General features: G+C 41.8%; 1 protein-coding gene across 2 annotated transcripts in view; it reads left to right on the forward strand.

The window, feature by feature from the left end:
- MSRA (methionine sulfoxide reductase A) overlaps positions 1 to 27,178 on the forward strand; it is a 374,255-nt gene that overhangs the window by 766 nt on the left and 346,311 nt on the right. The window lies entirely within an intron of this gene.

The following is a 27,178-nucleotide window of genomic DNA, read 5'->3' on the forward strand; positions in this document are numbered from 1 at the left end:
AGGCCACTTGCAGCGGTGCTGCGGCGTTGTGTTGTCACTGGAAGCAATGGAATGGTACAGAACGATGAATACTGCAGTTTTGAAATTGTTTCTCACTTCACTGTTCTGGTTGTAGGAATTATCCTCAGGCTACCATTATCCTCCAGGACTGCCCGGTTTCCCCCAGTTGGCAGGAGCTGCCCCTGGCCCTGTGCTCCCGGGTTTGCCTGTGTGTGTCAGCCATGCAGAAAATCTGTGCTTCCCAAACTTAAAAATAATTTTCCAATCTCATACCAATACTTCTGGAGAGTATAATAAAATATATATAAAATATAATAAAAGTGAAATGCTAGAAAAATGAAATAAAATGAATAAAAATGAAAAAATATAATAAAAATGAAATGCTAGAAACTGCTCTAAAAGTTTCGAAAGCTTAACTCTAATTTTTGTCTCAGCCCTATAGAAGGTCGCAGATAGCACGTGTCCACCAACCTGAGGACCATACTCTTGAGAAGAATTACCTTGGTGCATTGCTTCTCAAAGTGTAGTCCCAATGATATCTTTTAAATACGCCCTTCCGGTGATACTAATGCACTTGGTAGTTTGTAAACGGGTGCCTTAGAGGTGTTGGAGGATTAAGCGGTGATTAATCTTTTACGTATGGCTCGATGCCAAGATAAATCCTGCATTTACAGTTTTCTAGGGATTCTTCCATCTTTCTTTTCCTTAAAGAATTGTTGAGTATATATAGGAGGAGGTCGTTCTGAGGGTCTGTGTATCATACACAATACTCAGTATGAGAATGGAGAAGGTAGAGGTCTTTGGATTTGAGGCAGTTTGGGAACTGATGCTGTGTGACCTGTTTCTCATTCACCTACATTAGCAGTTCTATTTCCTATGTCCCATATCACTTCACTCCCAGCTCATTGATAGCCTTAAAAAGCTTATTTTATTTCTGACTCAAATTCAGAGAACGAGTTTCGAAAAAAAAAAAAAATCCAGATTATCTTTAACTCTGTCTCTAAATTACATAACCCCATTATCTAAACTTTATCTTGAAAGAGAATTCTCTTTTAACAAACTAGGATTCATAAATGGATATTTAAAGGCAATAATTCTCAATGCTGAACTTTCCCAGCTTGTATGAAACTTCTTTACACACTACAGTGTCTGTGGTATGTCCTCCTAGACATCTAAAAACAAACAAACCAAAAACTCCTGATCAGATTTCCAAACTGGTTCAAGGTTAAAACTGACCACAATTTAGTTCTCCTTTATCTTAACCAAGGTCTTCCCACTCAGTTCTTTAGTATATAAATGACACTTCTGGTAAAAGATTAACATGACAGAAACAAGCCAATGATTTCTTTTTCTATGCATCTAATAACTCTGACTGCAAAACCTCAGGACTTGGTTCTTGTCCAGGCTCTTCTGCCTTTTTATATAGCCATGCATACATTGCTATATCTGGACCAGTGAACTGTTTTTTTTGGTGTAGGGCCAAGCCTATAAGGCACATGTCCTTTTTGTTCAGCTGTTGTAACTTCCACCCCCGCAAATACTTAAATTTTAGATTGTGGCCTTTCCTATCTCTACCCCTGGTACTGCTGCCTTGACAGGTTGCCGAAGGTTCTGATTGGCCCAAGAAATGGGCAGTGTTACCTCTTTGGTGGGTTTTCAGTGGCTGTAGAAGCTTAGGGACTTAATATTATTGTTTTGAAAGTTAAATTCATCTCTACTCCAACCTCCAATCTGTTTAACAGCTTTTCACCTTTCTGTATTACCTCTGTCTATGTCTGTTGTTATTTGCAACCTACCCTTAGTTAATTTATAAAGGTAACATGGTTTCAGGAAAAATACTAATGATATTTTTATTTTGTTCTAGAACAGGATGCACTAATTTAAAAAATTCATATGGAAAAATAAGCAGGAATAGTTAATGGTAACTGTAAAAGAAGAACAAAGAGGGACAACTAGCCCTTGCACATAGTAAAAGTGAAGCTTAATAATTTAAACAGTGTGGGACTGGTCCATGAATAGATAGGTTGATAGATCAGAAATTCTTAAATACATATGAGAATGTAGCATATGGTACAGGTGACATCTCAAATCAGTGGGGAAAAGATGGAATATTCAATAAATGGTTATGGGACAACTGAGTAGCCATATGGAAAACAAACAAACAAAAACCCAAAAAAAAACCCCACCAAAGTTGGATCTGTACTTCACATCTTAAACCAGGATAAGTTCCAAAAGATATATGTTGATAATAGCTCACTCTTATTGAGTGTTTACTATATGCTGGACACTGTAGTAATTGATTTACATTTACTAATACGTTTAATCTTCACAACAACCTGAGGAGGTGGTAACCTGTTACTATCCCCACTTGTAGGTGTGGAAACTGAGGCCTACAGAGTTTAGGTGACTTATACAAGGTCATATAGCTAATAAGTAGTGGATCTGGGATATGAATATAGGCAGTTTGCCTCTAGGGTTTGTGATCTTAACTACTATATGTACTGTTTTTTCATTTAGTTAAATGTAAAAAATGAAATAATTTAAGGATGAGCAAGGGAGAATTCCTTTAGAAAGGAAAGCCTTTTTAACCATGACTTGAAAATCAGAAGACTTAAAAAACTGATAAATTGGATCACAACAAAATAAAAATCTTCTGTAGGCAAGAATTACCGCAAGCAAATTCAAAAGACAAACTGGGGTAAATATTTGCAACTCATATCGTAGGTGAAGGACTAATCTCCCTAATATATAAGAAGCTTCTAGAAGATAATAAGAAAACACCAACATCCATTAGAAAAATAGACAAAGGTTATGAGCAGTTTACAGAAAAGGAAGTATAATTGGCTCTTAAACATATAAAAAGATGCTCAGCTTCATTCATAATGAGGAGAATGCAAGTACCATTTTTCATTCTTCAGACTGGCAAAAATCCAGAAATTTGATGATACACTTTGTTGGTAAATCCTTGAGGGAGAAGACACTCTTGTACATAGCTGGCAAGAATGTAAATTGGCTCAACTCTTATGGAAGGCAATTTGGCCATATCTGTCAAAAATTTAAATGTGTATACCTTTTGACCCAGGAATTCAATTTCTGGGAATTTATCCTACAGATATACTTGCATTCGTGCCAAATGATGACTGTACCAGGTTATTCACTGCAGCTTTTCTTGCAGTAGTCAAAGATTGGAAACAACCCAAACGCCCATCAATAGGGGCTAGTTAAATTAATTATGGTTCATCCTCACAATGAAATATGCAGCTGTAAAAAAGAACATGGAATATCTATATGAATGGGTATGGAGAGATTGCCAAGATATAGTGTTAGGTGAAAAATGCAAGGTCAGAACAGTGTTATATGTTAACTTTTGTGTGAACAGGGAGGATAATAATAATATTTATGCACAAAGAAACTTTGGAAGGATAGATAAGAAAGTAATGGCCACGGAGAGGGCGATGCAGTGAGCTGATGGTGGAGGGGAGACACAGGTGGGAGACTTGACTCCGTGCTTTTTTTTAACTTTTGGTTCTTATAATGCGACTGCATTATTGAATTAAGTAACTCCACTTTGAAGATGATCTCCTTCTGCTGTTTTTAGTCTAATTGACCACCTTACTATCATCTTTTTTTCATCCCTATTTCAAGTTCTTTTTTTTCCTTTTTAAATTTTGCTCTTTTTCATGTCAAGTTCTGTTTTTCTTCCCCAACTTGCTTTTGTAATCAAAATCCACATTTTGACGTGATTTAAAAATCTAAATTTAGAGGGTGAAATTGGAATAAGTTAATCCAAATCATTTTACATTTCATAAATATTCATTTTTATTGAAGGGTCAATTGTGGTGGCATCATTTATACAAAGAAAAGATCCTTGGGGACAAATTCCTTCCACTATTATGTAGAAGGCATTATGTGTATTTCTTTTATTTTGAGTGATGTACATAGACTTTTAAAAGAAAATCATGGAAAACAAATTTCCTTTTAGAAAAATTTTCACCAGTGTGTGATTAACTTCTAAATGGTAGGACACAGAGCTATTATCTCTCCTCTTTGCATCCTGTCTAAAGCTCTTTATTTTACCCTCCGTTTCAGAATCCTCAGTACTTTCCTGAAGTCCCTGGGATAAGGGTATTCCATATCTCCCGCCATCTGACCCTTACCTTCCCAGCCTTTTTTCCTGCTGTGCCCCTATAGAACCCCATCTTCTGGCTAGCATGTGTTTCAGTGTTTTGCCTCTGGAAACATTCATGTGATTTTACTCAAGTGGGTTCCACACGCTAATCTTTTCATTTAGTCATTCATTAAATGTTTATTAAATGCCTGCTTGGGTAAAATATTGTGATTTCCATATATCCTTATCCTGCTCTTCCTCAAAACTTACCCTGCTTGAATTCCATTTCTCCTATAAACCCATGCCTTTCCTCTCCAACCTAAGCGATCCCTTTCTTCTCTACTAGACAAATAATTTTGAACTATTTTATGAATCCTTCTATCAGATCTTGCATTGCTACTGAGGTGCTTTTTTCCTACCCAAGTTATTAAATCTCTGTCTTATTGTAGTAGGGGTGGGGTGGGTGTGCAGCCGTTATCACGAGACCTTTAGCGCATCAGTTAGAGGTCCCACTCCGCCAACAGTCAGCCTGACAGTGGTCCTCAAGGCAGAAAGGGCATTGAGAGGCCGATCGTGGCCGTTTCCCCGGAGCCCTCCAGGCCCTCCGGTCTTGGGGCTGGCGGGTGAGCTGGGGGCTCAGGGACAGGCTGAGGGCTATGTCCCGCAGAGCCCCAGAGCCCATGCCACGGGTGCCTGCTGGCCGGGCCCAGGCCTTGAGGCAGCAGCGAACATCTTCCTCATCCCCACCTCTGCTACCTAAAGGGGGTGGCTGTCTGCATGGGTGGCAGTCCACGGAGGCCTCGGCAACTGGAGTATACGGACACTGCCATCAAGGTAACAGCTTCAGCCAGCTTCAGCCTCTCTGTTCAAGTTTCAAAAATTGGTGCAGCTGAGATCAGTTGTCTACCCCTAGGAGGTGGCCATAGGTCAGGGTTAAGTTGCAAGGACATTGCACAGCATTACTTCAGGTCCACCTCTGTGGTTGGGCTATTCTCAAAGAAGGGCAGTTGTCGTGAGCTGGGAATTCACCTGATGGGTATTTGCTACAAGAGGTATTACATTGATCCTACACAAATGATTCTCTCCAGTTTAAATGCAAAGCCTGAGGGCCGGCTGGATCCTGGGCGCCTTGGCCCCTCAGTGATGACAGCTGGGCCAGGTCTGGGGACCTGGCCCTGAGGGCAACGCCAGCTGAGATCTGACTCTTTAGCCCAGCCTGGGCACTGGCGGGAGGACCCAGACTGGGTGCTGGACAGATGCTCCCGGGCAGGGTAACCGGCCGGCGCAGGGACCCCCCTCCTCTCAGCCAGGGCCTGGACCTCGGAGGGCGAAAGTTGAGCCTTGGGACCTTGCCCTCTCTTGTCAGGACAGAGAATAACAATTTGTTTTGGTGAAGGTTTACAGGAACATCGTGACCTGATGTGACCCAACCTCAGGAGCAAAGGATCTGACACCAAGAAGTTTCGACAGCTAACCACGCGCCTCCCTCACCTTTCCTATAAAAAGGCTTTGCTGAAAGCGTTCCGGGAGTTCCGGGTTTCTAAAGCATGGGCCGCCTGTCTCCTTGCATGGCCCTGCAGTAAGCCTTTCTCTGCTCCAAACTCTACCGTTTTGGTATTGTTTGGCCTCACTGTGCGTCGGGCACACAGACTTGTGTTTGATAACATTATCTCCCCATATGAGTGTGAGCTCCCCAGAAGGATGTCTGTCCAGAGTGGGGAGCCATGTTTCACTCCTTAAAGGGAGGGGCTGGACCATGTTTGATACTTATTTTATCCTGTAGTGTGTAGCACTTCACAAAGGGTACTGCCTGCCTGCATCAGACACTCAGTAATGTTTTGTGGATATTGGGGGAGAATGTGGTTAATGCCTGAAAACAAAGACCAAAAAGGTGGTTTTTTTATGTGACCATCGTGTGACCAATGGTGACCCAGAGAAGCTAGCAAAAACATAATATGTTTTATCCATGGGGTACATATTCTGAATTTTTTTTCCACTAGTGGTGGTGGATTTGTGCTGATTTCAGAATTCCCTCTCAGTCACTCTTGTGACCCGTGGTAAACTTTTCGACTGGCCAGGATGAATGATGGGAAGCCCCTTGTCTTCAAATCTCTGAGCAGGGACGTGCTAGGGACCTGCAGCAGCGGTGGGGAAAAGGGTGTCATGCTCAGCACGGCCCTTGGGGGGCCCCGTCCTGCTCCCCTCTGGTTCAGGGGACACAGCGAGCCCCTGTATCAGCTGGGGAGGGAGGAGAGTGACGACAGCTGGGTGAGGAGAGACAGCCTGTGACATGGGTCCCAAGAGAGCCAGCAGCCTCCAGGCCCTCAGCAAGGACCAGAGTGAAGGCCTCTTTGCCGAGCTTGGTTTGGCCCCTTCGCAGACCCCAGTGGCCTGGGAGCCATCACCCCTGCTGCCTTGGCAGATGACCAGGCCCCGTCTCATACTGCAGCAGCTGGCTGTAGCCCCTGCCATCCTGTGCCAGCCGGGCCTCGAGCTCTGGCACTGCACGGGAGACTGAATTCTGCAGAAGATGGTTTCCGGGTGTCAACGTGAGGAAGAAAAGTTGTGGATCTTCCACATCCTGTTCTTTCATCTTTCTTCCCTCATAAGTCTGCAGTTTGTCTGAGAGCATCAGAATATCTAATGTTTTATGAAATAGTAGCATTAGAGTACAAACTACCTCAGGGCAGGATTTTGTCTTATTCTTTGTGTCTGGAACACAGTAGGTTGACAATAAATATTTGCTGAATGACTGTAGCATATTATGTTGTGATCTCTTTGATGGGCAGGCCCCTCAAAGACATACCTGTGTTGTGATACAGAGTAGATAGTCAATAGGTGTTTGAATGGGTTCTAGGTACTTTCTCCATAAGCGTCTTAGCTGTAGACATCTTTGCTGCAAGCATTTTTTGCTGCAGAACTAACTGGCAGTTTTGCTGTGAAAGATGAAATAACTGGTTGACAGTTTTTGGTTTGACAGTTTGGTTTTAACTGGTTGAAATGCGTTAGCATTTCTTCCACTTAGTGACATTATTGATGGCTTTACTGAGCTGACAGATGACAGTGATTTGCCCCAAGAGTAAGTTTTTTAGTTTGAAACACACTGCATTGGAGGAGGAAAAGGCTAAGGACCTCAAAGGTGCAGAGTTGAACCCACGTTTCCCATAGAACTTTGGAACGTCTATCAATGGACATGTGCCAACATGCTAAGAACACACAACAGAGTAGAGGCTTTCACAAGGCAACACAGAGCTCAGTTACAAATGCGCATGCTAGTGTTTGGAAACTGATAACTCTCTTAATGAAGGAAGAAATTTTAGTGAAAATTTGTCTGATGCTGAACAAGGAAATGAATCAACAAGCAAGAATAAAGTATAGAACGCAATGAATGAAAGACTTGGAAGACGAGTTTTCAGGTACAACCCACAAAGTAAAATCAGTTATTTGGGCAGTATCGCCATGAATCTACACTTCTCATGTTTTATTACGTCCTTTTTAATGTCCCTCTTTTATTTTTCATTATTTTATCTTTCAGGGCAAAATTGCCTTACGTCCAATTAGTTAACCCAGTGGAAATGTTTGTGGCAAAAATGCATCAGGGGGCTTCCCTGGTGGCACAGTGGTTGAGAGTCCGCCTGCCAGTGCAGGGGACACGGGTTCGTGCCCCGGTCCGGGAAGATCCCACATGCTGCGGAGCGGCTGGGCCCGTGAGCAATGGCCACTGAGCCTGCGTGTCCCTCCGGAGCCTCTGCTCCGCAGCGGGAGAGGCCACAGCAGTGAGAGGCCCGTGTACCGCAAAAAAAAAAAAAAAAAAGCATCAGGCAACATTGTCTCTGGCAAGAATGCTTATGAAAGCACTGGACACGGGTTGAGTAATGGAGAGGAGAATAGCACATTGAAGAAGACAGGAAGGGTGGGCACCTGGGGACTTGGGATTGCCACTGTTTGCTGGTTTCTGTGTTAATAGTCTTTCCTATTATACCGGAAAAATGTGTTACCTAGATAGCATTTCGACAGCCAAATGGAAATGTATGTGATAAGGAGTGGGCCATATTTGAAGAATGGAGCATCAGTCCACCCTTGGTACGTGATGGCAGCCTCCTTAGCTGTCACTTCTTCCTTCCTGGAGTTCAGAGCATCAGCCCAGGCTCGGCTGCACAGAGCTGAGTTTTCTCCATGCTGCGCAGACCTTTGGTTACGTCAGATTTCTAGTAGGCCGTGGGTTTGTCATCATGGGGTAGTTCAGTCATTTTAACTTGTGTCTATCTCCTCACCAACTTTTAAGCTAAGAGATGGTGAGAGGTTGGGAGAGTCTGACATCTGCCTTGTCTTTGAATAAGTGGAATTGGCATTTGCTGGCATCACCCCTGTCGTTGCCCGCATTTTACTGCTTTACTCTTTGTACTGTCTTCTCCTGGCTGGCTGGCTAGCTTCTTCCCAACCACTCTCATCTGTGCATGGCTTCTGAAAGCTAGATCTCATCTTGCAAAAGTTCCGCTTCCCATTTCCAAATTCTTAGAGGATACGTATGTCCGGCCATAACCCCAAACTCAGTTCTAAGACCAAACTTACCATTTTCCCTTCAAAACACTGGATACATATTTTAATTTCCCTATTTCTGTCGTGGCACTACTCTCCCCCAAACCTTAGCCACATTGATCTTTGATCCTTGCCTCTGTATTTAAACTGGTCCTCTTCCAGTGAGTCTTAATTGTTCCTTGCCTTCTGTATTAGTCAGGGTTTTCCAGAGAAACAGAACAATATATATATAGTATGAGGGACTGGAGCACATGATTATGGAGGCTGAAAAGTCCAAGATCTGCTGTCTGCAAGCTGGAGGCCCAGGAGAACTGGTGATGTAATGCAGTCCAACCCTGAAAGCTGAGAACCAGGGGAGCCAATGGTATAAGTTCCAGTCTGAGTCTTAAAGCCTGAGAACAAGGAACATCTGATGGCAGGAGAAGATGGATATTCCAGCTCAGACAGAGTGACTTCCCCCTTCTTCCATCTTTTACTTCTAATCCGATTGGATTGAATGAGCACCCCCCCCCCCATATTGGTGGGATCATCTTCTTTACTCAGTGTACCAACTCAAATGCTAATCTCTTCTGGAAGCACCTTCACAATACACATGGAAATGATGTTTTACCAGCTATCTGGGCATCCTTTAGCCCAGTCAGCTTGGCACAGAAAACTAACCATCACACTTGCCTTGTTCACTGCTTTCAGCCTTCCCAGCCTGTCATGAGCACCACTACCAGGCATCTGTTTAAACCTCAGATTTCTGTCACTGCTAAGAAAACAGCGGTAACTGTGAGATCTGGGTGATGACTTTCTTCATCCTGGGGTTAGAAACATTCTTTGACTTGCCGCTAATCTCAGTGTTCCTGATCTCTGCTTCCACTGCTGAGGCTGACTTCTACTCTTAGTACCTTCCTCTGGGAAGTTTGCTTTTTTCCTCACAGCCCATCTCAATCTTCCTGGGCCTTTCAAGGCTAATCTCAGTTCTTCCCCTTCCATGCTGCCTTTTGGGGACTGTTTCAGCATAGATTGCTCTCAGAACTGGAGGTGGAGCTAGGGCTTTGAGGCCCTGTTTTACACTTTCATTCCAATGTGTCTTCTTAAGGGATGTAAAGGTTGAGTTCCTTTAATGCATTTGGAGCTCAGAGATTGCCATTGTTCTCCCCTGCGTTTCCTGAACTTCTAACCTGGTTACGGTGCCCTGTGGGCATGACCAGAGCTCTTGGATTACAATGGTCAGGCTGCTTGGTCTTCTGGTAACTTCCTCTCTGGATGTCCTATCAAAACGTTCTTCCCATTTGGTGAGACACTTGACTACTTTGATCATGATGCTGTTAAAATAAGCTGAGGCATATTAAAACTTTTAAGAGTCTGTCTGAGCAAAAACTGATTGGAATTGGGCAGTATCCCATCTAGCTGATAGAAAGGGGCTCTGAGGAGCTGTACAAAATGAAAGATTTTTATAGCCAGAAGGAAGCGGGAACAAGGAAGTTGTACTAGGCAGGGTGGTCATGGCAAGGTTACTTTCCTCTACGGGATGGCAGGAGATTCCTGATTGGTTCTTAAACCGTTTCTCTCTCATTTCTGGGAGACCCAAAACTGTAGCCAAGGTAAATCTTGGTTTGGTGACGTGGGGCTTAGCATAAGTGACTTTATTTGGGGCCTATTTTTTGTTGGTTTTTAAACAATGCCAAATGCTTGATTTTACCTTGACCAGAGATTGCCATAGCCTCTGAACCAGCTGGGATCTCTTCTGTAAGCTGGATCGCTTCTAAAATGTTGAATAAGGTTATTGCCCTTCACAGAGAAAGACATGGTTCCTTACTTTCTATAGGACTTCTGTACCATTTCATGTGAGCATATCTACAGAGTTTCAGAGCAGGGTATATTTCTGATCCACTAGCTTGTTGAATAAGTGTGTTAAATTTACGTTATAATACAGCAAAGACTGGTAATAGTGAAACTGGAAGAAATGTAGAGCTACAATATGTTTTGATGACTATATTATCATTACATTTTTAAAAAATGAGGAATGAAATTCAGAAACATTGAATGTCTTCCCAGAGCATGTATATAAAATGAATTCTTTTGAAAATACTACCATGGTAAGGTAATAACATTAGTGTTGAATTTTCCTCTGGAACTTTTTCGTATTTTAGCTTTAATTTTTTTTTTTTAATTTGTAGTTTACTCTTAGGTAATTTATAGTTTGCTTAGGTCAAACACAATGTGAAAAATTAAAAAGCATTGTTCACACGAGGCCAAAAATTATTCTTTGGCCAACTGAAGAAAATTTGATATTTTAACAGACGTACTGTAGTTAGCAGATGAAAAGAAAACCACGTTAGGGTTTGCCGAATGAATCAGCCAGCTTTCAGAGTCCCGGAGAAAGCACTGCATGGCTGCAGACCTCCATTTCCTCATCTCTTCTTAAGAACCAATTCATGAAGAGCTACGTCATCTAGCAGGAAGCCCAATGTAACAACTCCTGCTTGGTCCCTGGGGTTCCTGGCCCACCGCTTAGCATTCCTCGCACACCGAGCTGTGTGCACTGGCACGAAGCAGCCACACGGAGCTGCCCGCTCCCCCCACCGAGGCTGCAGCCGGCCTGATAACAGCCTGGCTCACCAGCTCACCAGGGTCTCTCCCTGACAACCGGAGGCAGGTTGCCGGGAAACCACATCCCTCCAAGAGGAGACCCTGCACCCAACTGCCTCTGCATGTAAAAGAGGTTGGAGGAGCCCCTTGCAGATAACTTTATTTTCAGAAATTTAAAAAAAATTTTTTTTTCTTTTTCAGGATGATGCTCATCCTAAGAAGTGCTGTGGATTTATTTTGATAAATGGAATAAAAGGGAATAATTATTTTCTGGTGAAAATTAGATGTTGGATGAGTAAGATTATATAGCTGTTTGCTGCAGTAGTTTGGGGGAAACATATAGGAATAAGCTATATAAATTTAAAGACGAATTTCCAGGGGCAAGATATGAACCAGGGGATTTATATGAATATGATGGAACTTAAGCTTTAACTATTTTGATTCATTGAAAGCCCGATGATTATTTTTTTCAGAATAAGGAGATTGATTAAAGAGCTGAAACCTAGGTTTCTTTTTCTGTATATGTTTGCTTTGGAACTTGTAGGATGGTTGATAAACTAAATTGATATAATTAATAAAATGAAGATTCTCTACTGTTTACTCTCTTAGAAAGGAACCAAGGGGTCTTTGCTCTCAGCCTCTGGTTTCTCTTCCCAGGAAGTCTGTAATAGGCTATTCTCGCTGGTCCTACCCCCAGTCTTGAGATGGCTTCTCTTTGCTTCAGGGCCTTTATTACTTAAACCTTAATTTTTTTTTTTTTTTTTTTGCGGTACGCGGGCCTGTCACTGCCGTGGCCTCTCCCGCCGCAGAGCACAGGCTCCGGACGTGCAGGCCCAGCGGCCACGGCTCACGGGCCCAGCCGCTCCACGACACGTGGGATCCTCCTGGACTGGGGCATGAACCCGCGCCCCCTGCATTGGCAGGCGGACTCCCAACCACTGTGCCACCAGGGAAGCCCAAACCTTAAATTTTTATTCTTATTTTTGCTCAAAGTTTGATCTGTAAGTTTTTAATCATTTTTATCCTCTTCTCCCAACTTCCCAAGTAACCACTGTCCAAAACCAAGAGAGCATTCTTCAGTGCCTTTCTCCATATCCATAAAATGATATGTAAACACTCACATTATTTATTGTTGGTATTTTATAAAAATGAATCAACTTATATTCTCTGTATCTCACTTTTCTCACTTAATAGTACGTTATGGAAATATCTCCAAGTCAGCTGGTATATCTTAACATGTTCTTTTTAACAATATTAATAGGCTTAATTTTTTGGAGCAGTTTAAGGTTTACAGAGAAATTGAGTGAAAAGTACAGAGAGTTCCCATATACACACACCTCTCCTCCCCAAGTTTCCCCTGTTGTTAACATTTTGCTTTAGATGGTACATGTTATAATTGATGAGCCGATATCAATACATAATTATTAACTAGTCCATACTTTACATTAGGGTTCATTCTATGTGTTTTGACAAAATGATAGGTATCCGCTGTTACAGTATCATACAGAGTAGTTTCATTCACCTGAAGATCCGTGTGTTCCACCTAGTCTTCCCTCCTCCCTGATATACCCCTGGCAACCACTGATCTTTTTACTGTTTCCATAATTTTGCCTTTTCAAAAATATCATATAGTTGGAATCATATAGTATGCAGCCATTTCAGGTTGGCTTCCTTCACTCAGCAGTAAGCATTTAGGGTTCCTCCATATCTTGATAGCTCATTTCTTTTCAGTGCTGAATAATACTCCATTGTATGGATTTATCACATTTTGTTTATCCATTCACCAGTTGAAGAGCATCTTGGTTGCTTCCAAGTTTCGGCAGTTATGAGGAAAGTTACTGTAAACATTCTTATATAGGTTTTCGTGTGGACATAAGTTTTTAACTCCTTTGGGTGAATACCACGGACCACAGTTGCTGGATCATATGGTAAGAGTATGTTTAGTTTTGTAAGAAACTGCCAGACTGTGTTCCAGAGTGGACCATTTCCCATTCTCGTCAGCAGTGAATAAGATTCCTGTTGATTCACATCCTTGTCAGTATTTGGTTTAGTCAGTGTTTTAAATTTTAGCCATTCTAAAGGTATGAAGTGGTATTTCATTGTTGTTTTAATTTGCAATTCCTTAATGACATATGATGGACATCTTTGCACATGCTTATTTATCATCTGTATATCTTCTTTGGTGAAGTATCTGTTTATGTCTTTTGCCTACTTTTTAATTGGATTTTTAATTTTCTTATTGTTGAGTTTTAAGAGTTCTTTTTATATTTTGGATAGCAGTCCTTTATCAGATATGTATTTTGCAAATATTTTCTTCCAGACTGTGGCCTGTCTTCTTATACTCTTGACAGTGTCTTTTGCAGAGCAGACATTTTAAATTTTAATGAAGCCCAGCTTATCAATTTTTTCTTTCATGGATCACATTTTTGGTGTAGTATCTAAAAATTCATTTCCGAATCTAAGGTCACTGGTATTTTCTCATGTTACTTTCTAGAAGCTTTATAGATTTGCATTTTAAATTTTGAGTTAATTTTTGTGAAAGATGTAAGGTCTGGGTCTAGATTATTATTATTATTATTATTATTTTTTTATGTGAACGTCCAGTTGTTCAAGCACCATTTTCAAAAGGCTGTCTTTGTTCCATTGCATTGGCTTTCCTCCCTTGTCAAAGGTCAGTTGACTATATTTGTGATTGTTTCTGGGCTCTTTATTCTGTTCTGTTGATCCATTTGTCTGTTCTTTAACCATTACCACACTGTCTTGATTATGGTAGTTTTATGGTAAGTCTTGAACTTGGGTAGGATCAGTCCTCTGTCATTGTTCTTCTTCAATATTGTGTTGGCAGCTCTGGCTCTTTTGCCTCCATATGAACTTTAGAATCATTTTGTCCATATCCACGAAATAACTTGCTGGGACTTAGATTGGGATAGTGTTGAATCTATAGATCAAGCTGGGAAGACCTGACATCTTGGCAATATTGAGTCTTCCTATCCAGGTGCATGGAATATCTCTACATTTATTTAGATATTCTTTGATTTCTTTCATCAGAATTTTGTGGTTTTCCCATATAGATCTTATACATATTTTGTTAGATTTAAACCTCAGTATTTTCTTTAGTGCTAATGTTAATGGTATTATGTTTTTAAATTTCAAATTCCAGTTGTTCACTGTTGGCATATAAGACAACATTTAACTATAGTATATTAACCTTATATCCTGTAACCTTACTATAATTGCCTATTAATTCTAGGAGTTTTTTTTTTTTTTCAATTCATTGAGATTTTCTACATAGACAACCATGTCATCTGCAAACAAAGACATCTTTATTTCTTTTTTCCCAGTCTGTTTACTTTTTATTTCCTTTTCTTATTGGCATTAGCTAGTACATCCAGTATGATGTTGAATAGGAGTGGTGAGAGGGGACAATCCTTGCCTTATTCCTGATCTTAGTGGTAAAGCATCTAGTTTCTCACCATTAATTATCATGTTAATGTAGGTTTTTTGTACATGTTCTTTATCAGGTTGGGGAAGTTCCCCACTATGCTTAGTTTGCTGAAATTTAATATGTTGTTTTTAATGGTTGCATAATAGCTCATGGTATGTATGTACCACAGCTTACTAAAATAAACAAAGCTAATCTTTTTATCAGTTATTAAGGGTTTGGCTCCAGTAGCGCTGTAGATATGTTTATTAATCATGATATGTGATACATGTACTGTAAGCACTTACGAATACCTTCCCTGTAAATCTAGCCAAAGGAGATAAAGTTGGTGCCAGGTTATGCAGTGCCTCAAAGCCAATGTAAGTAAGGAGTTTGGATCAGAATGGAAAATGGGAAAAATGTAGGTTCTGTGGTGATGCATACTCTGGGGGGACATCAGAGGTTCAGACACACAGATGCTTACTGTCTGTCTATGAAGTATAAGCATCCTATGGGTCTTGGATGCTTGCTAATACAATTTGGATTGGTTTCTAGATACAGCTGGGCAGCCAGGTTGTGGAATTGTTTATTCTGAGAACTTAAAGGTCAGTTTGCATCTAGAGTTATGACCTAGTTACATTTAATGAACTGGACTAGAAAGTTTTATACCTTTACTGTAAACCAGAGCTTGGCAGAATATGGTCTGTGGGTCAAATTTGGCCTATAATCTGTTTTTTTAAAAATTAAACTTTTTATTTTGAGATAATTATAGATTCATGTACAGTTGTAAAAAATAATACAGAGAGATTCTGTGTACCTTTTACCCAGTTTCCCCAATGGTAACATCTTGGAAATCTGTTGTGCACAATTAAGATATTGACAGTGATAGAGTCAATATACAGAACAGTTTTGTCACCACAAGGATCCCCTGTGTTGCCCCTTTATAGCCACTCCCACCTCCTTCCTTCCCTCCCCACCCCCATCCCTAATACCTGGCAACCACTAATCTATTCTCCATGTCTATAATTTTATCATATCAAGAATGCTATATAAACGGAATCATACAGCATGTAACTTTTTGGGGTTGCTTTTTTCAGTCAACATAATTCCCTGGAGGTTTGTTGAAGTTGTTGCACGTGTCAGTGTCAATACTTTGTTCCCTTTTATTGCAGAGTAGTATCCCAGGGTATGAATGTACCACAGTTTGTGTAACCATTCACCTACTGAAAGACATCTGGGTTGTTTCCAGTTTTTGGCTATTATGAATAAATCTGTTATGAACATTTGTGTACAGTTTTTTTATGTGAACATAGTTTTCATTTCTCTGAGATCAAGGCCCAAGAGTGCAATTGCTGTGTCATACGGTAGTCACATGTTTAGTTTTATAAGAAAATGCCAGAATATTTTTCCAGAGTGGTTGTACCATTTTACATTCCCATCAGCAGTGTCTGAGTGATTCTGTCTGTTCATCCTTGCCAGCATTTGTTGTTGTCACCAGTTTTTATTTTAGCCATTCTGATAGGTGTGTAGTGATATCTCATCATGGTTAAAATTTTTATTTCCCTCAAGGCTAATGATGTTGAACACCTTTTCACGCGCTTTCATGTCATTTGTGTATCCTCTTCAACGAAATGTCTTGGTAAAATGTTAGACATTTCTATTTGGATTATTTGCCCTTTTACTGATCATTTTTTAAAGTTCTTTATATATTCTAAGTATTAGTTCTTTGTCAGATACGTGGCTTGCAAATATTTTTTCCTAGCCTGTAGCTTGTTTTTTAATCTTCTTAGTAGAGCCTTTGCAGAGTAAAAGTTTTCAATTTTGATGAGTTCCAATTTATCAGTTCTTCCTTTTATGGATTGTGCTTTTGGTTTTAAGCCTAAGAACTCTTTGCCTAGCCTGATCCCAAAGATTTTCTCCTATTTTTTTCTGAAAGTTTTATGGTTTTACATTTTACATGTGAGTCTGTGATCCATTTTGAGTTAATTTTTTTTAAAGTTTGAGATTTAGTTCGAGGTTCCTTTTTGTGTTTTTTGGCCTATGGATATCTAATTGCTGAAGCACCATTTGTTGAAATCCTGCGCTCCAAACCTTAGGGGAAAAGCCTTCCGTCCTTCATTGTTAAGTGTGATGTTAGCTGTAGATTTTTTGCAGATGCTCATTATTGTAATTCCCCTCTATTCCTAACTTGATGAGAGTTTTATTATAAATGAGTCTTCCACAACCCGTTTTTGTAAATAAATTTTTATTGGGACACAGGCATGCTTATTGGTTCGTCTGCTGGCTATGTCTGCTTTCACAGTACAATACCGGAACTGAGTATTTGTGACAGGAATCATGTGACCCTCAAAGCCTAAAATATCTATTATCTGGCCTTTTATAGAAAAGGTTTTCTGACTGCTGCTATAGTTTCACGACATCTTTCTTTTGGTTCCTCCTGTCTCTTGATATTGTAAGATGGTTACAAACTCTTAATTACTCTACACATTCATCTTCAATTGCCCAAAACTTAGACCCTGAGGTGTTGGCAGTGCCCACCTCAAAAGAAAGCAGAGTATGGATGTGTGTAGATCTGGCTGACTTCCAAAGGGCTTCCCTACTGTAACGTGTCTGTATTTCTATCAGCAGTAGTATTTTGGGTAGTTCTTACCTGCTAACTACTGTTAACTCCTTACCTTGACCATCCACCTGAACAAATTACTTGCATTGCACTGGCCCTTCTTTCCTGCCCAGATTCCCTGACTCTTACTGTATGTTGTCTGCATTGCTGTGTTTTGAGAATGTTTACACGATGGGATGATCCATGACCTTAGTGATCTCTAAAGGGTCCAGTGGAGTGTGGCATTCTAAACTCAGTGACTCTTTACATTGTAGATACATATTTATTACGTTTCATTTTTCTAAGGGAGTTTTAAAGTTTTGACAAGTTATTGCTTTGGTTGAAAATGAGGACCTGGATAAACGATGACCTGAGTCCTTAAGTTAGGAAATAAGCGAATATGTTCCTTTGATCACTGAAAGGTAAACCACTGTGGTTTTGCACTTATTGATTATTAATCCTGCATCTCTGCATACACGTTTTGGTCTAGCTTCCTTCATCTACTCTCTCTAGAACATGCCTTGACCAATAATATCAATACCTCTGTTTCTTCTCTTCACCAAGCTTCCTTTTACCTGTTACCACCTCTGCTCTCAGCAGTGTCTTCTCTTACGCCCCAACACATTTGACCCTCATCTCTTAGAACAATGAGCATTTTTTTCTTTACTATTCATTGGGTTTGCAATCTTATTCTTTGAAGACATCTTATATTGTTGTCTTTTTTTTTTTTTTTTTTTTTGCGGTACGCGTGCCTCTCACTGTTGTGGCCTCTCCCGTTGCGGAGCACAGGCTCTGGACGCGCAGGCTCAGCAGCCATGGCTCACAGGCCCAGCCACTCCGCGGCATGTGGGATCTTCCCGGACCGGGGCACGAACCCGTGTCCCCTGCATCGGCAAGCGGACTCTCAACCACTGCGCCACCAGGGAAGCCCTATATTGTTGTCTTATTGTTTAACTTTATAATACTGATTTAACTTTATATACTTCTCTATAATGGCATTTTAAGTTTAGTGAGGGCTTATTTACTTATTCATATAAGTAGTATACAAATTTGTATAAGTAGTTTATTTGTAAAGCTCTACGCCTGTGCATGTTTATGTTACACATTAGTTATTAGTAATGAATGAAAGAATGATTGAGCTAATATTCTGTGTAGTATTAAGTTTGGAAGTTGTCTGTTCAATAAAATCCTTTTAGTATAGTACAGGTCAATAGATAGTAATATTAATGAATCTCAATAAATGGATGTTCTGTTTTTAACTTACCTTCCAGCACAAACTATCCATCTTTAGAAATTTGATTATGACCGCTTGTGAGAACCCAGTGGCTGACTTTCATAATAGTTGTTAGAGGAGATCCGAGCTCTTAGCTGCTACATTGTGATTTGTGTTTAATATTTATGGCAGAGAAGTGTCTCTGCAAATGTGTAAACATATTGGTGGGTGAAGGAAATGGTTCACAGTGTGACAGAGGAAATATCTTAAAAAGACCTGATGTCATCTGCACTTTTCCCAAGGTTGTGTTTACATAAAAAGGCATTGTTTTATGTTCTAGAATCAAGAGATGATTTTATGATTTAACAAGTTCCACTAATAGCTTTTGTAAGGTTATCGGTACCAGCATAACTACTATAGAGTTCACATAGCAATATTAGTCTCTGGATTTATTGAGTTTGCAGCATTCCTTTAGTATCATTCATATTTTTCTGCCGGGGGTAGAAAAATCCTCTCTTGACTTAATACCAAGATACGGAAACTCATTTACGCTTCAGCGTATGGTGCTGGGAAATGAACGCTTGTTTACCATCTCTCTCTACAGGACCGTTCATGACCATAGGTAGATGTTTGCCACCTCACTCTCAATAGGCAGTATTCAGAAATGTATTCGTTAGTGAGGGACGAGTTGGTTGGGTGGAAAGCACAGGCATTTAACTTTTGGACAGTGACTCTGAACTTCACTTCATGTGCTTACCAGCTGTGTGACCTTGAACAGATTTGCCTCAGTTTTCTCATTTGTAAAACGGAAACAGCGACACCTGCCTCGAATGGGTGTTTCTGGGAATAGATGAAATCATGGGGAAAGAGCCAGTGTGATGCCCGGCTCTCGACAGATGCACAGAATGCTTCATTCGCCGTATGATGTTCCAGTGGGGATGTTTAGGGAACAGCTTCCTGCTGTGTTGTTGCCCCTGTTCTGTAACAGTGGCTGGTGGCTGTGTCTTATCAGCATGCTCACCAAAAGAGCTGTGGTGTGGGTCAGGGAGGCTACCCGGCCACAGGCTCGTCGTGACCCCAAACTCAACTTCATTTCCTTTCCTGGGCCAGCCTTCCTTTCAGAAGGATTGGCCCTGGATCCACCTGTGAGGCAGGGAGGTTGATCATTACTTAAGGCCATACACCTCTCAGAGGACTTTGGGTGGCCAGCACGGGTGTGCGTGTACTCAGCCTCCACCCCCCACTCCCTGGAGATGCATCCTTCCTGACTGCCCGCGCCAGTCTCTCACAGGTGAACTGCTTTCTGGTTGATGAGTTCCCTGTCGGTAGAAGAGTTCGAGCAGAGCCTGGGTGATCCATTTATTTATTGGGCTGCAGCGCACAGCATGTGGGATCTTAATTCCCAGACCAGGGGTCAAACCCATGCCCCCTGCCTCGGAAGTGCAGAGTCTTAACCACTGGACCGCCAGGGAAGTTTTTTTTTTTTTTTTTTAATTGAAGTATAGTTGATTTACAATGTTGTATTAGCTTCTGGTGTACGGCATGGGTGATTCTTTATTGGGGTGTTTGTGGAACCCTTGGCAACAGTGGTGGCTGCAGTTGTTGCTGTTAGAGTGCCTCCCAGCTCTGTGTTCCCTTTTCCAGAGTCCAGCGCCTTTCCCTAGGGTGTCTCCACACAGCTGCCAGGAAGTATGCAGCATCAACAGGAGAGACAAGAGGGTCTTGGGATGGAGTGTGGTGGAATCCGAACACTTGAGAGCAGAGGAAGAAGAGCCACTAAGGATTCATTGAAAAGGTTGTTAGAAAAGAGAAAGGAGTACTCAAGAAACCAAGAGGGCAGAGACTATGGAGAAGACAGGGATAGTCAGCCGTAACCACTGGCTTTCGTGGGAGTGGGGACAGGAGGGCAGAAGCTGGGGACTGGGGTTCGGTGGTTAGGAAGTGGAGACTAGAACGGATTCCATCTTCTCTTTCAGCAAGGCTGGCTGGAGTGGAAAGAAAACAGGACAACAGTTAAGTTCAAAAGGGAGGTAATTTTAAAAGATAGGAGTGACTCAAGAATGCATATATTCTAAAGGGGGAAGATATGGGAGGATGTTAGAGAAACGATGTCCACTTAAATTTGTGCTGCTTTTCGTCATTTTACATGTGGCTTCTTCTTCACTACCAGTCCTCTTTTGTTTTTTTATTTCATGGTTATTTTCCTGCTTCCTCTTCACATGTGGCTTCTTCTTCACTACCAGTCCTCTTTTGTTTTTTTATTTCATGGTTATTTTCCTGCTTCCTCTTCCTTCCTTACTCCCTCCATCCCTCCCTCTTTCCCCCTCTTTTCCTCTCCTCCTCTCTCCCCTTTTGAGATTTGTCTATTAATGGATTTCTTACAACCCTGTCCTTTTAGATATCACGAGTACCACAAGGGGTCTGGGTATGGTGCCTTCTTATTGTCCATTTAAGAAGAAACTCGTGTTGTCCATTGGGCCCAGTCCTCCCTCTTCAGCTTTGTGTTAATCCTTCCTAATGCTCTTGACGTTGTTACTGCATGATTTGCGTATCAAGCCACATCTCAGGGCATTGTATTTCCCCTGTGTTGTTACTAAGTTTTTCACTTTCATGCTTAGTTCTTTGAAGGTTTTGGGATGCAAGCCCAACCAGTTTTTATCAAGAACGGTGGCACAGTGCACTGTGCAGAATAGTTTTTTGATTTAGAACTGATACAAGGCCAATGTGGGAAAAGTTAGTTACTGCTTTCCAGTAAGTATTTTGTAACTGTCCTCTTTGGAGGGGAAGAGGTGAGCGCAATGAAGATGCCCCTCCGTCCTCCTTCCTTCTCCTCCTCCTCTTGTCAGCCAGGGTGATATTGAGTGTAATAAGCCATGTTGGAGACAGCAGTGGAAGCCGTAACATGAGAGATGCTGTGTATGGGCAGTCTTTATAGGCATATGCTACATACACCTGGTGCCCTGGGTGAGAGTGATAGGGTGCGTGATGTATGCTCACCAGGGGTCATCTCCCCCACACCCTTGTCGAGGAGCTGCTTCAGCCCCCTTCACAGGGCTCCTGCCAGACCTAGACTGTCTACTGTGACTGCCCTGGCACTGCTGGTTCCTTGGGGTAGGATCTGACCTTCCCAGGGCTTGGGTGCCTCTCCTCTAGGGACAGGAGCTGGAAACTGCAATTATGGAGCTGACTGGGAAGCCCACCCTGCCACAGGGCCCTGGGAGGCTGTAGATTTGCTTCTCCGTGGCCTCGCCCACAGACTTTGAGCATTTCCCTCCAGGCATGTGGCATGTATACATTTAGGTTTTGAGAACCAGATGAGTGGTAGAACCTGATTCAGCAATCTGGTCTGGTTCTTCTTCTTCTTTTTTTTCTAGAAAAATAAAGCTCTCTATTAAAGTAGCATCACCAGTTAGAGCATTCCTGACTAGAAGAGATGATAGTTGCAGAGATCCAAGCTCCTGGTATAAACTGACAGCTTTGTTGTTAAGCCCAACTATTATCGAGTATAGCATCATAAAAGCTTGACCCTTTCTTTTTTCCTACTTCAAGGAAAACTTTTACTAGTCTTCTATATTTTGCATTTCTGAAGTTAATAATCACAGGGTTTATGGCTTATAGAGTGACTCCCACGAGCCAGTTAAAGCTTTTCTCGTATGGCCACTTTTGTTCTGCTCACCAAATCCAAGGTGAGAAGCCACTGCAGCCCCTCGGAGTGACCACTGAAGGTAGGCTCATGCTTTTGGGGTTTTGGCTATGCCACTAATTCGCTGTGTAACTTTGGGCAATTTACTTACCTCTCTGGCTGCAAATTGGCTTATCTATAAACAGGGCTTGGAAGCAAAGTTCCTGGAGGTTCTTTTCCATTCATGCAAAGACTTAAAGTGCTTTCTTTGCATTATGCTTACGATTTCCTCTCTTACCTTCAGAATTAATCTCCTTCCTCAGAAGCTTATTAACTCCAGCTCTGGGCCCTGCATCTTTCTTGCATAGTTGTACTTGCGTTTTGCCCCTCTTCTCTTCTGTTCTTTTTTCCCCTTGAGGAAAAGGCAGAGAAAGGGAGAGAAAATGGAGGCATGCAACATGGTTGAAAATACAGTTGCAATGTTTCCTGATAGCCTCATTCTCAATCTAGAGGAAGTTACTTTGGCAACTGTGAATCCATCTCTCTGCCTCCAAACTAACTTTATCCTTCCTTATTTTATTTTGGTGGGACAGCTTCTTACAGAGTAAAAAAATCTATATATCTGGTTTTATTCTTGAAAATTCTTAGAGACCAACCTTTTTTCCTATATCTGAATATTTGAAAGTATAGTTGAAGCAAACCCACAGGAGTTTAGAAGTAGAAGTACACCGTGGTTTTCTTAATGAGCAAAGTTCTTCTCACACAGACAACACGTGGACCTTGTTCTTTGCAGACTGCTGGTCCTGTAGTCGTCTGTAACTCTGTCTCCTAAATGTGAAATTTGTCTACAGTTTTTCCTTCCAAAGTCTAGTCTCTTCCTAAGTACTGTGGCCAGGTCTTTTGCAGTGCCCATGTGGCCAGCCCTTGTCCTATAAACTGTTAGTCTGGAAAGAGAAGTAGTTAATGGGCTGCAGAGGCAGGTTGAGGTTGGGTGCTGGGGAAATACTTGGGCAAGATGTCACAGCACAGATCGAAGCAGGAGTAGTGCCGGGGCAGGATAGGGCCAGGTCACCACTGCAGGAGGTGGCAGACCTAGTTAGGGCTGTGCACAGATGCAGTCTGAGGGCAGTCCCAGATCGCCATCAGGAAGGGGTTGATCAGGAGGCATCACCGGGGCTAGTGTGAATGAGACCATGTGTAGGGATCCTCCTCTGAAGCTGCTGGCACCCCTTTGGTGGTCTGAACCTCGCCTAGCTGACTGTATAACTATTTGCATTTGGGGGCCTCCTCCTCTTGACTCAAACCCCAGTTCCAAACCACAGAAGTCCAAAGCCATCCTTAAGAGTCCTCTAAATTCTGGAGTGTGTGTGGGATGCTTGTGTTGTCTTGGTTACCTCTGCCTCGTAGTTCCTGCATCCCCAGGTACTCTCTCTTTTTCACACTGAATTGACCCCTTTAGCATTATATCTACCGAACCCCACATAGCACAGGTGAGGATGTTGCAGACTTTGCTGAAGGTTGGGGCAGAAGCGCTGGAGGAGGGGCTGACTGCATAGGGCACAGCCAAGGGGTGAAAACCCTGTGCACGGTCCGGCTCCCCAGCGCCTTTGCCCAGCCCTCCAGGCTGCTTCCCAATGCAGGGCCGAGCCTACGCCTTTCTGGTTCCTCTCGCTTCCCCCACTGCTCATTCCTCACTTCCTTTTTTCTCTTTTTTTTAAGATTTTTTTTTGATGTGGACCATTTTTGAAGTCTTTATTGAATTTGTTACAGTACTGCTTCTGTTTTGTGTTTTGGTTTTTTGGCTGCGAGGCATGTGGGATCTTAGCTCTTTGACTAGGGAGCAAACCTGCACCCCCTGCATTGGAAGTCTTAACGACTGGACCGCCAGGGAAGTCCCTCATTCCTCACTTCTTTCAGCCTCTTTCTAAGAAAATGTAAATCTTCTCACACGGAACAGATCTAGCTCTTCTCTATGACATGGGTTCTAGCTAATATCCAGATCTAAGGGTCTCACTTTCTCTTTCAAAAACCATATCACGTTGTTTTCTCAGAGACCAAGGACTTTTCCCGCGTTGATCTGGGATTAACTTTTGTAGTATTGGGGCTTCAACTGGATGCCAAATGAAGCAGATTTGAGACTGTGGAGAGGGAATGGTAAAGAGCGATGGGGTCTAGAGGGCCCTTCTTCCCACTGAGGGGTATTTGTGAACCTCTCAGTCTTGTGTACGTTTTATCAGTCTCCCCACCTCCCTCTGGACAATAACATCTTTGAAGGCAAGGACTGTTTCTGCTTCTCTACCTTATTGCTGTGTCACCAGCAAGGTGCCTTGAACATAGTAGGTATTCAGTAAATACCGAGCAAATAGATGGGTCAGTGTGGTGCTAATGGATGATGTAAAAAGTTAATAATTTCTTCTCTTAAGGAGTTTATAGTTCAGTCAGGAAGACAAAGATAACATAGATGAGAATAGTTAAGCCATGAACCTTGTGGCACTGATGCGAGGGTGAATTTTTTAAGAATTTGGAAGTGCTTACTGTTATTTACATTCTTCGTTGTATATGTTGTATTTAAATAAAATTCAGACTCCTTTCCAGCTTATCACTAATTCAGACACATTTTTTTTCCAGATTAAAAACAGAAATGTAAATGCATATTTCCAGGGATTTTTAAAGTGCACCAAAGATTATGAATTTCATCTTAGCATCAGCAAATGATGATCGAGTTTTAATAAGGTATTTTGAACTTAGTATGTCTAAAACTCAGGTTAGTTTTGTTTTCTGGCTAATTATTTTAATGGGGAGATATTTCCATGGAGGTATTCGGATAAAATATTGTTTGGGGGTGTATGACATGTTTCCTTGTATTTTTAAAATCTCTTGGGTATTTTAAGGGAAATTTAATCCATCTAATTTTGATCTAAAGATAATTTACTCCAATAATGGAGAAATATTTGATATCCAGAGAAATCTGTTGATACTATTAAAGCTTTTCTCCTGGGAAGTAAGAAATCATATTTTTTCAAGGGTAAATCACAAACCTACAATGTCGAATTTTTCTACTTTTTAAGTGAAGCCTGAGTTTAGCATCAAATCAGTCAGTACAGATCAGTTATTTTTGTTTTTAATTTTTTTAGTCTTTCTTTTTCCATGCATAGAACATTTTCTTCAAGGAGGTTTTCTTTTTTTCTTATTCTGACAATTTTATCTGCTGTCTTATTTTTTTTTCAAGCAATGCTTTTGGAAGATTTAAGGTAATAAAACAATTTTGATGTCTGTGGATGACTGGTGTCTGTGTTCAGGATATTTCAGACCTGTCAGAAGCTTGGAAATGCCATTTGAATGTGTTTCTTAATTTTAATTTTAAAACACTTTGTCTGAGAACTAGATACCAGTCCTAAATGCATATTTTGAATTTAAAGGAGGAGGTTTAGGGCAAGGTACAGCCAAATTTCCTACTCTTCAAAGACCTGAAATCCATTTACAAGTAAAAAAAAGAGGTCATGATGTCACTGTTACGTTTGGAAGTGAAATGTGGAAGAACTTGGACCGTGTCAGAGTGTGAGAGGGTCTTCGGTGGCAGCCCAAGAACCTGGGGCAGGGTCTGGTGTTTCAGCCGCCTGGCCGCTCAGAGACGCTGCTTCTCCAACACCTCTGCCTTCTCTCTGGGCTTGTCCTCACATCCAGGGGTGACTTCTTCTGGTCCCCTATGGATGGTGGTGTCCCCAGCTCTTCTCTTTCCGGGGTGGGCTTTGCATCTCTGACTTGGGCCTTACCCCTGTTTCCCTTCTCCACTGGAAGCCCCTGGCCGGAAGTCTGGAGGGGGGGCCCAGCTCTTGCTCTACAGCCCTCTGCTGCCCACAGCAAATGGCAGTTAAGCCCCCAGGCCCAGCTGGCCCATGGGCTCTAATGCCTGGGCCATTGCAGTAGTCTCCTGGCCTCTCTTTCCTTTAGTTCAGCAAGCAAATCATAGCCAGATAAGTCTTCCTGAAATATCATTTCACATGAGATCAGCTCAATTATAGTGGAAGTTCATAGACTGGAGACAGACTGCCTGGGTTCAGTTCCAGCTCTGCCATTTATTTATTTATTAAAATAATTTGTTTTATTTATTTTTGGCTGTGTTGGGTCTTCGTTGCTGTGTGTGGGTTTTCTCTAGTTGTGGCAAGCAGGGGCTACTCTTTTTGCGGTGTGTGGCCTTATTGCGGTGGCTTCTCTTGTTGCAGAGCACAGGCTCTAGGAGCGCGGGCTTCAGTAGTTGTGGCACACGGGCTCCGTAGTTGTGGCTTGCGGGCTCTAGAGTGCAGGCGCAGTAGTTGTAGTGCACAGGCTTAGTTGTTCCGCAGCATGTGGGATCTTCCTGGACCAGGGCTTGAACCCATGTCCCCTGCATTGGCAGGCAGATTCTTAGCCACTGTGCCACTAGAGAAGTCTCTCTGCCATTTATTAACTGTGTGACTTTGGGAAAGTTGTATGACCTTGGGCAAGTTAGTTAAGCGCTGTATGGCTCAGTTTCTTAGCCTGAAAAATGGGTTGATAATACCCTTATGAGGTAGGATTATTATTATGAGGATTAAATGAAATAAAATGAGAAGTGTTTAGAACAGTGTCTGGCACATAGTAAATGCTAAATAAGTACTAATTATTGTTATCATCCCCTCTACCCCCCCTTCTAAGATTTACTGTAGACCAGCATTTTCCACAATGTGGGACTCCTAACACAGGGTGATATTAAATGGTTCAAGGGTATGGCAGTAAATGACACTGAACCACGGTGAGAAAACTATTCCTTTTTTCAACTGTCTTTCAGCTGTTCTGATTGTATCAAGGTGGAAGTGTCAGTTTGGTGTTTGAATGTTGACTGTTTCTGACCCTTCTCCAGCACTTGTTAATCTTTCTTCTTAATAGAGATAGGCCTCCAGCTTAGAGACAGCTTCAGGCTTCCGCAATTTAATAACACCCATTTTTACAGTATTTACTATGTCTGGCAAATACTGCTGGTTTTCATTGTCTAGTTGTATTATAAAGTCTCCTTTAGAAATGAATCTAGGTAAAATAAGCGAGTTTAAAGAATGTTAAGCCAATAATGCACAAGTCAT

The sequence above is a fragment of the Lagenorhynchus albirostris genome, chromosome 7 (assembly GCF_949774975.1).
Source record: "Lagenorhynchus albirostris chromosome 7, mLagAlb1.1, whole genome shotgun sequence".
Lineage (NCBI taxonomy): Eukaryota > Metazoa > Chordata > Mammalia > Artiodactyla > Delphinidae > Lagenorhynchus > Lagenorhynchus albirostris.